The sequence below is a fragment of the Phyllobates terribilis genome, unplaced genomic scaffold (genome assembly GCF_046119375.1).
Source record: "Phyllobates terribilis strain yellow unplaced genomic scaffold, ASM4611937v1 Scaffold_11__3_contigs__length_659146591, whole genome shotgun sequence".
In the NCBI taxonomy this organism is placed as follows: Eukaryota; Metazoa; Chordata; class Amphibia; order Anura; family Dendrobatidae; genus Phyllobates; species Phyllobates terribilis.
Window position 1 is genome coordinate 207,892,758 of NW_027362771.1, and position 12,075 is coordinate 207,904,832.

Consider the following 12,075-nt stretch of genomic DNA (forward strand, 5'->3'; position numbering starts at 1 on the left):
AAATCCTTGAGAGGTCTAGTTTTCAAAATGGGGTCACTTGTGGGGGGTTTCCACTATTTAGGCGCATCAGGGGCTCTGCAAACGCAACATGGCATCTGCTCTCGATTCCAGCCAATTTTGTGTTCAAAAAGTCACACAGTACTCCTTCCCTTCTGAACACTGCCGTGCGCCCAAACAGTAGTTTTCCCCACATATGGAGAAATTACACAACAGTTTTCGGGGTCCATTTTCTCCTCTTACCCTTGTGAAAATAAAAAAAATTGGGGCTAAAAGATAATTTTTGTGGAAAAAGTTTGATTTTGTTTATTTTCACGGCTCTACGTTATAAACTTCTGTGAAGCACTTGGGGGTTCAGGGTGCTTACCACACACCTAGATAAGTTCCCTGAGGGATCCAAAATGGTGTCACTTGTAGTGGGTTTCCACTGTTTAGGCACATCAGGGGCTCCCCAAACGCAACATGGCATTTGCCAATTAATCAAGCAAATTTTACATTCAAAAAGTCAAAAGGCGTTCCTTCCCTTCCGAACCCTGCCGTGTGCCCAAACAGTGGTTTTCCCCCACATATGGGGTATCGGCTTGCTCAGGAGAAATTGCACAACAAATTTCATGGTGCAATTTCTCCTGTTACTCTAATGAAAATGCAAAATTGGGGGCTGAAAATCATTTTTGTGGGAAAAATGTGAAAATTTCTTTTTACGACTGAATGTTATAAACTTCTGTGAAGCACCTGGGGATTCAAGGTGCTCTCAACCCATCTAGATAAGTTCCCTGAGGGGTCTAGTTTCCAAAATCGGGTCACTTGTGGGAGGTTTCCACTGTTTAGGCACATCAGGGGCTCCCCAAACGCAACATGACGTCAGCTAATTATTCAAGCAAATTTTACATTTAGAAAGTCAAAAGGAACTCCTTCACTTTCAAACCCTGCTGTGCGCCCAAACAGTGGTTTTCGCCCACATATGGGGTATCGGCTCAGGATAAATTGCACAACAACTTTTGGGTCCATTTTTTTCCTGATACCATTGCAAAAATAAAAAAATTTGGGTCTAAAGTAACATTTTTGTGAAAAAAGTTAAATGTTCATTTTTTTTCCTTCCACATTCCAAAAATTCCTGTGAAGAACCTGAAGGGTTAATAAACTTCTTGAATTTGGTTTTGATCACCTTGAGGGGTGCAGTTTTTAGAATGGTGTCACTTTTGGGTATTTTCTGTCATAAAGTCCCGTCAAAGTCACTTCAAATGTGATGTGGTCCCTAAAAAATGGTTTTGTAAATTTTATTGGAAAAATGAGAAATCGCTGTTCAAATTTTAACCCTTAACCCCTCCTAACAAAAAAAATTAGGTTCCAAAATTGTGCTGATGTAAAGTAGACATATGGGAAATGTTATTTATTAACTATTTTGTGTGACATATCTTTGTGATTTAAGGGCATGAAAATGAAAAAGTTTGAAAATTGTGAAATTTTCAAAATTTTCGCCAAATTTCCAATTTTTCACAAAGAAACGCAAGTCATATTGAAGAAATTTTACCACTATCATGAAGTACAATATGTCACGAAAAAACAGTCTCAGAATCAGTAGGATCCATTGAAGCGTTCCAGAGTAATTACCTCATAAAGTGACAGTGGTCAGAATTGTAAAAATTGGCCTGGTCATTAACGTGCAAACCACCTTCGGTGGTAAAGAGGTGAAAGCGCACCTGACAGCAGGATTATGCTCAGTAAACTATATACACTGTCAGGTGGGCGACATTCCACTGATTAAAATGATACCTTGGTTGATGAAATCCATCCTCCTGTGGTTCTTGTGTAATCTTTACTTTTAATTTGGAGATAGTGATATGCTCATGCTTCGGGGCAGCCTGTGGGGGGGGTGGGGCGCTCTATCTGGTGCTCTGCTTACCTATTCATCTGCATGCTCTTATGACAGCTCACTGGGCCTTCACTGACCTGCCACCTATTTTACCTAGCCCCGCACTACTGGATGTATTATCTAAAATAGAAGGCAGGTCAATGAAGGCATAGTGAGCTGTCATAAGAGCATACAGATGAATATGTAAGCAGAGCACCAGAAAGAGCGCGCCCCACAGGCCGTCCAGAAGCACAGGCATATCATTATCTCCAAACTGGAAGTAAAGATTACACGAGAACCATAGGACGGATTTAATCAACCAAGGTATCATATTAATCAGTGTAATGGCACCCACCTGATAGTGTATGTAGTTTACTGAGCACAATCCTGCTCACAGATTCCCTTTAAATATGGCATGTGCATTACTGGTGATTGACCTAAGCTAGTACATAAGGTGATCTGTAAACCCAGGCTGCGTGCCCTAGAAGAAGTCTTTGCAGGCGAAACCTTTATAGTCTGCATGGGATGGTATATGTAAATGTGATTTGTGAGTATAATAAATGTGCTTGACAACTATTACTGGTGGGAGACCTTTTTGCATTACGTGCCATTTGCTCTGTTTCCTATGACTAGGAGATGTGACATTACAGCCAGGTGTGAAGCAAGGGCAACCTTCTTGATCCAGTGAGATTTCTCCTTTACCCCTGGGGAGGGGGGTGATTATCTGGATTTCTCTGTATCCGCTGCCTTGGAAACTGATGCAATAAGTGCTCCATCCCACCTAGCACAATTCTTACATCATTAGCAGGGACCATTACATACATGGAGGCTCTTAGGACCCAGTAACCTCCTCACAATTAGTGTTTCTCTCCCTAGCCAAGGTGAATACTCTGTAGCTGCCTCTCTCCAGAGCAGAACTCTCTGCAGCAGTCTCCTCATCCCCCACAGCCTGGCCCTCTCCATGGTTCTGAGCTCCCAGCAGCAGCCTCCACCCTCTCATCCCCGGGTGAGCCGACCCTGGGAGCTCCCCCGGTCCATGCGCTCCGGACACTGCGGACACACTGCAGCTGCCGGCAGCACCGCTCCTCCGGCCGGCTCGGAATGACATCACTGGCAGCCAATCACTGATCCCTGCCTCTACCCCAAGCTGCCTGCCAGCCTGCCGCCCCCAATAACGGCACGGGGAGGGCGCAGAGCTGCAGAGAGGACTGGCTGGGCTGGGACTGCGGGCAAAGCGAAGCAGAGCAGGGGGAGGGGGCTGGCCCAGGTGCTCGGAGCTCCTCTGGTGACAGCGCACTGCTGCAGCGGGAAGGTAGGACCCATTTCTGCACGGACTGACTGTCATGCCTCCGGTGTAGGGCATATGCATGGAGAGTGGTGCCAGGGCATGCTGCAGGGCAGGGAGCATGAGACATGGCTGATAGGACGTGGGGCTGGGGGGATCCGCCATGCCAGTAGTGCGCAGCCTTCAGTCCATCCAATATGGCTATATATGCCCCTGTGTGTCCTGGACCCTGGTATAATAGTGTGCCCTAATCAGTGGCCAGCCCCTCTATGAGCCAGCCATGGATGATACGTGTAGCATCCTCCTGCCATGTACACGGCCATTCCAGGCTGATTACACCCCTCCCCCACACACCAGTGATGCTGCCATTCACACCCTGGGCTTCTCTTTGCTAGCAGTGATTTTCAGTCAGATCTAGTAAATATTGCCCTATGGTTTTCCACCCTATGTTTCTTATTCTGCTGATGGGGAGGGTTTTCCTGGTCCTGTCTTTGGGGTCATTGCATCTCACCTCTACCTTAGCACCATGCCGCTGCAGCTACATATTACAGGACCACCTTAGCCATCTGGGTATAGTAGTGGGAGTCATTGTGATTGACGGGGACACCAAATGCTGCAGAAGTAATCAGTGTGGCTTCTCCCCTAAGAAGATTAATGCTCTGCCTAGGGTCTCGTGTAGCAGCAAGGGTCCTAAAATCCACAGAAATGTTCATTTTTTTTCCAATAATAATAATAATAAGGCATAATTGAAACACAAATGTATGTTTTATAGGGATGTCCACTAAAAGGGGCGCCAGTTACTGGAATGACGGCATGTCTTCATTAAGTTCATAAATGCAGATTACTGTGTGCATATATTAGTGGGAGGCACAGGGCGCTGATTGTAATGTATACTGTAGCCCTGTAATTCCCCAGACACTGTCACATTATGGGCAGCGAGGCTTCTCTATACTGTTCGGTATCAACCCCAGCATCTGCTCCATTATCCTGACCACTGAGGAGCTCTGTGTCCCCATCCCCTGGACTGTAACCTGATAGTAGGACATGTATGTGGATGTCTGTGCTGTCTGGGCAGTGTCATGATCTGAAATCCCACTGGTTACAGTAACACCTGCTGGTGAGAAAAGACATTCAGCGGGGAATCATTTGTCACTATTAAATATTAACCCTCCCCCCTCACATTATCCACTGGGGCATATAGGATTTTCACAGTGGAAAGGAAAGAAACACCCATTCCTGGGAACAGATCCCACCACTAGAAGATAATCATTTTCTAGATTTATTCATTATGTCATAATATTGATATATTGATTGAGATATATATATATTTATATATATACACACATATATATGTAGATATATTTATATTTATCTATTCATATTATATACAGAATAAATACTGAGAATGATTTTGATACAATGCAATATTTGAAAAGCTCACATATCTACAGCTATGAATTGACTTAAAATGTATGGATTACATGACACAGAATATCCCAATTGTATAGAATACTCATTCCTTCCATTATTTTTCCAAGACCGAATGCCGCCCATTTCTGGCCTTCTGCCATTGTTCCCTGCTCTTTTCTAGGAGAATGTCACTAAATGTACAGTAATTAAGGCTGACAATATATAAAAATCCCAAATAAGTGCAATTCCACAATAAAGCATGAACGGCTTCAGTGCTGTCTGGTGCTTGTGCAGCTTCCATCATCTGATTCATACAGAATTTATTCCGATTTTTTGCGTTGTGAGAAATATATAGCACTCGATTCATTAATATTTTCAATGCTCCTGAGATTCTCTGTAAATGAAATGGAAAGTCGTTTAATCTGCAAGATTTATAAGGAGGTTCAGATAAAAGACAATTATGTGGACTATGTTTAGTAGGATGGTATTAATATTCATGTACTCTTCCCAGATATAGGCACATAGAGCCACATCTCCAGGTTTAGTCTCTGGAAATCTTGTAGGTCTTCTTATTGTGACAACACAGACGTTTTTAGCAAACTTCTTATGAATTGGGCGCTGGTCTTATTAGAGGATATTAGAGCCAATGAGGCCTTTTGCAGGGGATGAGTTCACAGACAATGAGCAAACAAATAGAGCCAGCATTCAGCAATACAAGCAAGTATGATGCAGATCTGGACATGGTATATTTTAGTATACACAATATCAATGTAGAATATGGATTCTACAGCCAAATGGACCTTTTTCCTAATTCATGTGCATGAGTCAAGTACATGTTCTATCCATGCTTTACACGGATAGCCCACGTACCCATTTTTGTCTCCTTATTTTTTTGTTGACTGTTTGTCCTTAAAAAAACAAGGAGACTTGACCATCTTAGATCTGAGTCACGAATTAAAATTAGCCATTCAAGTCTATGGGGCTGTGAAAAGCACAGACAGGTGATTAACATTGTAATGTGTACTTGATGATTTGCAATGTATTTATTTTTCCATTTGTGAAAATCACTAAGGCTATGTGCACACGATCCGGATAGGCAGCGCTTTGGACGCAGTATACTTTATGCTGCGTCCAAAGCCCTGCGTTATATGAAGGCAGGTGAATCCCCATGTGTCCATTGAACCATGTGGATTCACCGGATTCAATAAATTTTAGTGATCCATTTTCTCTTTCGGAGAATAGTGAATCCGCAAGAGAAATTGACATGCTACGGTCTGGAAAGACGCGCCACATGTCAGTTTCCACGGGTGATCTGCAGGGATCATGGACATGGTTTCTACAAATCCCATCCATCCACTATGCTGAAACATCTGGCCGTAGAGTCAAACTTGCAACATTTCTTGATCGTGGGCACATAGCATAAGGCTGTGTGCACACTTTCAGGATTTGCAGCAGAAAATTCTGGTACAAATCCTTATGTGCTGGCAGGAAAAATTGTGCTTTTTGCCACGTTTTTGACATGCGTTTGTGTTCCTATTTTCCCACACTTGTTAGTTTAGATGAAATACGCTGCAAAAACGTTGCAAGAATTGACATGCTGCAGATTTAAATATGCTGCAATTTTGCAAGGAAAAAATAAGCAACGTGTGCGTGAGATTTCAAAGATCTCATTAATTTTGCTGGTACTGTAAATGCTGTGTATTTTCTATACCAAATCTGTGCAGAAAAAATGCAACATGTTCACATAGCCTAATCGTAAAAATTGAAACTAACCAAACACTAATGAAAATCAAATCAAAAAGACTTATGAACAATAGTTTGTGTTATTCCATACAAGAAAAATCAAGAATGTCTGAATGAGGCCTTAAAGGGGTTGTCCAACCTAAGGGTACATGTCCGCAGTCACTCTATGTAACTGCAGACTTGTGAATCCTCACAGCATGCGTACTGTGCTGTGAGGATTCTCCAGTATCGGGAGCAGACGGTTATGTGACCGCAAGTATGCGATTTGCATACTTCCGGTCACATTCCGACTAGATGCGTCCGGCTTCACTCAATACACTTGCATTGAGCGAGGCCACGCCTGTCTAGTTGACATGTCACCACACATAAGCAAATCACATACTTGTGGTCACGCTCCTGCCGCTTCAGGTGTCGACATTGGAGAATCTTCACAGCACACAGTGTGCAGCATGCTGTGAGGATTCACAAGTCTGCAGTCACATAGAGTGACTGCAGACTTGTAGCCTAAGGCTATACACCCCTTTCAACATATCTTCTGGAGAAATTTGATTTGAAATTTGAGGAAGAAGCAAAAGAACCATAAAGAGCACAATTGTCATATAGTAAAGTCAGAAGATGCATTAAAACGTATGGGAATAGGACTGACCTTTTAATACAGTAGAGTTTCCCAGTCTCATCAAGGGGTTATTATCGTGTCATATTGTGCATTGTTCCCAATGATCTTCTTTTTGTTAAAAAAATTAATTTGTCATTACGATGACTTTCAACCACAGACGTCTGAAAAATGTCCTTCACGCTGCCCTATCTTAGGACAGCGTGTGAGAAGGAGCCGCTGAGAACATTGCTGTGTCATTTATTTCAAACAGTGCTGCAGAAGCTCTTAACCACCTTTTTAATACTGACTTTTAAACTCTCTTCTTAGGGCTTGTTTACACTGCACATCTTGTGTTAAATGACTGGTAATCGGCTACATGATTGCTGATCGGTAGTCGCTTAATAGTCTGTTTAGACAGGCAGAGCGCATTTCACTTGTGTACAGAATTATCAGTAATAAATCATAGGCTGTCATTTTTCTCTGCAGCACAAGTCCCATTTACACAGCTAATGTGCTACCGAGAACGATGATTTTTTTCAACCGATTATTTTAGGCGACAAATGAGCTACTTCTTCATTAGGCCATCTGCAGCTTGTTTATAAACTGCATGGTTATAAGTAAATGAGTTCTGCGGATATACAGTATATATGCGCCCCTAGTTCTAGTGAGTCCAGAGGTCACACTAAGCGAATGATAACTTAACGGAGTTGTCCACTACTTGACAACTCCTTTTTAAATGAAATATTCCCCCTTATAAACTAAAAATAACATATATTGGCCTCCTGTACCGTTCCAGTGATGTCGGGGCTGAGTCTCCCAGGGCTCACGTGACATTGTTATGCCACTTAAGCCCTGCAGCCAGTTAGCGGCTGCTATTGGACTGCTGCTCTCTGGCTTCTTCAGTTTGTTTGCCATTTGTCTGAAGGAAATATCAGCCACAGATTGATTGCAGGGTTTTCATGGCATAACAATGTCACACAAGCCCCAGGAGACCTTGGGCCCACATTGCTGAAACAAGTATCTTGTGGTGCGTATCTGTTATGTTAATTTTACAAGGGGGACTACTTCATTTAAAAGGGTCTGTTCACATCTGCGCTATTTAATTCTGTTCTGCTCAGTCATAGGAGCAAAACAACAAAATTGATGAAATGCTGGATCTGTCACAAGACGGCCACCAGCAGCGCCCAACGAACGCCATTGTCTTATAGTGGTGTAACAAAGACTCCAATGCAAATGTGAACAGAGCCATTACTTTTATGAGCAGCAGTATTTAATTACAGCCGTATGAATTTGTATGCAGTGAAATCCTAGTGGCAGCTGTAGGAATGTGGATTTTTTTTGTATTTCAAAGGATTTTCTGGATGAAAAAAACTTTGGTCTCATATTGTTAAACAAAAGACCTCAAATGTGTGATTGTTGGGGATCCAATGCCCAGAATCCCCCTCAGCAGAATGAAAAGGAGTCGGCACCATTATGGGCACCACAACTCTTTCATTGTTTTTTTGGGCACAGTCTCTAAACTAAATAGAGCCGCGCCGCAGGAATGGTTGCGTGCTGGAAGAACTGATTGCATTTCTCATCTGTAAGCATATCATACCTCTTAAAGGGACTCTGTCATTAAGATCATCCCTCCTAAGCCGTCTATATGGGCACGTAGGTCATATGAAGCTGAATAAATTGATACCTTGATATCTGCGATCCGATGTCTTATTTCAGAGAATTCCACGTTTTTCGTAATATGTAAATGAGCTGTTAAGATCTATGGGTCGGTCATAGATCTCCCTGAGAATCTGCCACCAGAGATTATTTTAAATGACAGGAGGCATTACCAGTGTGAGACATGTAATGACTGACAGTATGCTTTCCTAACCTACATGTTTCACATGACCTGTAATGCCCCCTTTCATATAAAATAAGCTCTGGAGGCCGATTTTCAGGGAGATTTATGACTGGCCCATAGATCTTAACAGCTCATTTACATATTATGAAAAATGTGGATTTTTTCTGGAATAAGACATCAGATCCTAGCTATATAGATATCATTTTATTCTATTTTATATGACCTGCGTGTCCATATAGATGGCTTAGGAAGGTTAATCCTACTGACAGATTCCCTTTTACTTTCCGTATGCACCAAATATAATCAGTGCTCACTTGCTGAAGAGTATTTAGCTGAATAGTAGAAACTTGTATTTTGTATGCATTAGCAAAATGATGTCAGTTCTAGAATTCGATTTTAAAAATTCTCGTCATGCTTTGTCAGCTTCTTGCATCACTTAAAAAAGAATGTGTTCCTGAGATTGCCACTATGTCCACTAACTACTCCATACATGTCAGGTTGAAAAGATGAAGCAGCAAGATGGAGCACTTTAACATACAGTAAAAAGACACTATAAATCGCTTATTATAGAGTAGGTCCTCGATATGCTGTCCCCTGACAAGTCATGCTGTTACACCTTGTTACATGTGGTTACACATTCTATTCAGCTGTTCCCTACTGATGTATTCTGGGAAAGCAGTTTGACACTAAACATGGCCACAATTACTGCACCCACAGTGGATGTCACTCAGATTTATAGGACTCGTGAATGGCCAACCTGCTTCATTTTGCATGCCCCATTCCAATATATCTACATTACGAGGCCAATTTGCCTTTCAGGGCTAAAAAAAGAAACCATAAGGCCTCGTGCACACGGTGAGTATTTGGTGAGTTTTTTACCTCAGTGTTTGTAAGCCAAAACCAGGAGTGGGTGATAAATCCAGAAGTAGTGACGTGTTTCTATTATACTTTTCCTCTGATTGTTCCTCTCCTGGTTTTGGCTTACAAATACTGAGGTAGATAATTCACCAAATACTCAATGTGACTGTTTCAATCCAACTTAAAAAGGATATATATTACCTCTCCTGACAAAACTAAGAATTCTGGAGCATCTTTTCCTATAATCTATGTATCCTTCTCCCAACCATATGGTCTTCTGGGATCTATAACACAGCCTCATTCACTTAGGTGTGTACAAGGGGCCTCATAAAGGAAAACATGAAAGGACCTTGGTTCATGGGAAATTGGGGGTCCTGTAGGTCATATCTGCTACCCATTATGTTTATATGGCATATTGCACCCATGTGCGTGACGGCAGAAGATTTTAACCAGCTGACGTTTACTGAGTCTGGTCAGAAAATAAAAGCAAGGCTCTAGTTGCCTTTTATGAGCTTATAAATAACCCTTGTTGCACACATTTAGGTATGACACAGATAGTCATTATGAATAAAAAAATATCAGGTAAGTGGGAGACCACTACAGTCTCCTGTTCTCCATGTTCTTGTGGTTTGAGCAGTCTTATAAGGAACTCTTGTCAAGGTTAAAATGTCATTTTAAATCACCTAGTTGGACAAGTACTTATAGTTTCCTAAAGGAACAGTAAGCCTTAATTTATAGTTCTTGGTCCCATTTATTGGTGGCCATATGTGTATGGTGCTTTGCTCAGAAAAAAATGAGTATTGAACAGCCAAGAGCGCTGTCTTTATAATGTACGCTCTTCTTTAGTGTATCTTTATACAAATTCAATTTCTGGTTAACCTTTTAACACAAGTAGTCTAGTTCAAAGTGATCTTTGTTTTATTCTCCTTTCCCATCAATGAGTCCCTTTATTAATTTGCTCATCACCCCTAAGGCCACTAATGCGCCATTTCATAGAGGTGTGAGGCATGGTCACATTTTCTGAAATATTTATCTCAAGATCTTCCTCTCCAACCCCTTTAAAACGATAGAGCTTGTCCACCTCACTCAGAGAACTGCTCCTCCTTTTCATGGTGGCAAGACAATTGCTATGAATAGACACGACAACGTTTTTCATCCTCAGTACCCTTCTCCCTTGAAGCATGTCAATATTAATGTTCCATACTCCCTCAACAAACTTCAGATACATACAAAGTAAACATTGGCTCATATAGTTTATCCCACCTCACTACACCCCTTTTACATTTTATAAATCACACATCCCCACATTCTCGGGGCTTCATTTCTATTGTTGACTTCTCATTGAACAATGGAACTAGTCATTGCTATATTAACAAATGAGAAATGGACATGGCTGGCACAGGCAATCGAGTAGTGTGGGGTGATGCATGGAACAAAATTGTTCCTTCCTCCATAAATATTAGTTCACTTACAAAATCCTTATGTGCTGTACATGGTCCCTTCACGACTAGCTAACATTGATTGCAGCTAGCCAGTCGACTGTATTAGGGCATGCATTTTCAGCGGTGGTATGGTACATGTGTGGTGGACCTGCCCATGCATATTACATTTTTAATGTCTTGTAAATGGGCTGGCCAACACAATATTCAGCACCTCTCTCAGTAGATACCAGTGGGAAGCCCTGCTACATCACACATCCTGCAAGACTTACAACAAACAAACTCCATTTAAAACATAAACCTATGTTAAATATATTTTAAAATTATTTCAAATTCACAGCGGATCACGGCATGAAAAATCAGTAGTCTATTTGTATGAATCTGAAACCGGTACTATATACTTAAGAGAAAAAAATGTGTGTATATATACAGTATATGTTTATTTTATTATGTTTTTTATTTATTTTAATTAATGTGGTTCAGTTCCTGAATTTTAGGTATTTTTCCTTAGTTGCATTTTTAACGTTACAAGTCATGTGATTCATAGATGTGACAGACCAGTCCATCAGCCTTCTCTAATTGTAAAAATAGCCCACAATAGAAAAGCTGTTTTTTTAATTCTAGGAGGCTGATGGCCTGGTCTGGTCACCAGTGGCCATTATATGGACAGAAGTGCTGGTCAGTCTGTGAAAGCTGCAGTAACGAGACGGTGAGCTCACTGACCGATTCTCGGATAAAGAGGTCGGTCAGTCTGCCACTCTAACAGGAAAGTTTGTAAACCTTTTTTTATCTGTCTTTTTCTGAGCTCCTCTCAGCTGATTTATCTCCATAGATGACAATAAAGGGAATCTGTCACCAGGTTTTTACTACCCCAGCTAAGAGCTGCATAATGTAGGGGCAGATATCCTGAGTCCAGCAATGTTTCACTTGCTGAGCTGCTTGCTGTTATTTTGATTACTTCACTGTTTTATCTGCTGTAGATCTATCAGTTCTCTGAATGCTGAGTGATTTTTATCAAAGCTAGACTAAGCAGTCCAGTAAGTGGCACATTGCTGG

The 12,075-nt window shown here is 41.5% G+C and overlaps 1 protein-coding gene across 3 annotated transcripts in view; it reads left to right on the forward strand.

Annotated features, from left to right (window-relative positions):
- The first annotated feature begins 2,719 nt into the window (after positions 1-2,719).
- The window catches only part of CNTN1 (contactin 1), a 256,807-nt gene continuing 247,451 nt past the window's right edge, over positions 2,720-12,075 (forward strand). For 2 of the 3 annotated variants that reach the window (XM_073652004.1, XM_073652005.1), the window contains exon 1: positions 2,721-3,161. The gene's annotated coding sequence lies outside the window, so the exon portion shown is untranslated. Of the gene's footprint in view, positions 3,162-12,075 lie in introns of all 3 variants that reach the window. The other variant, XM_073652006.1, reaches the window with a different exon arrangement.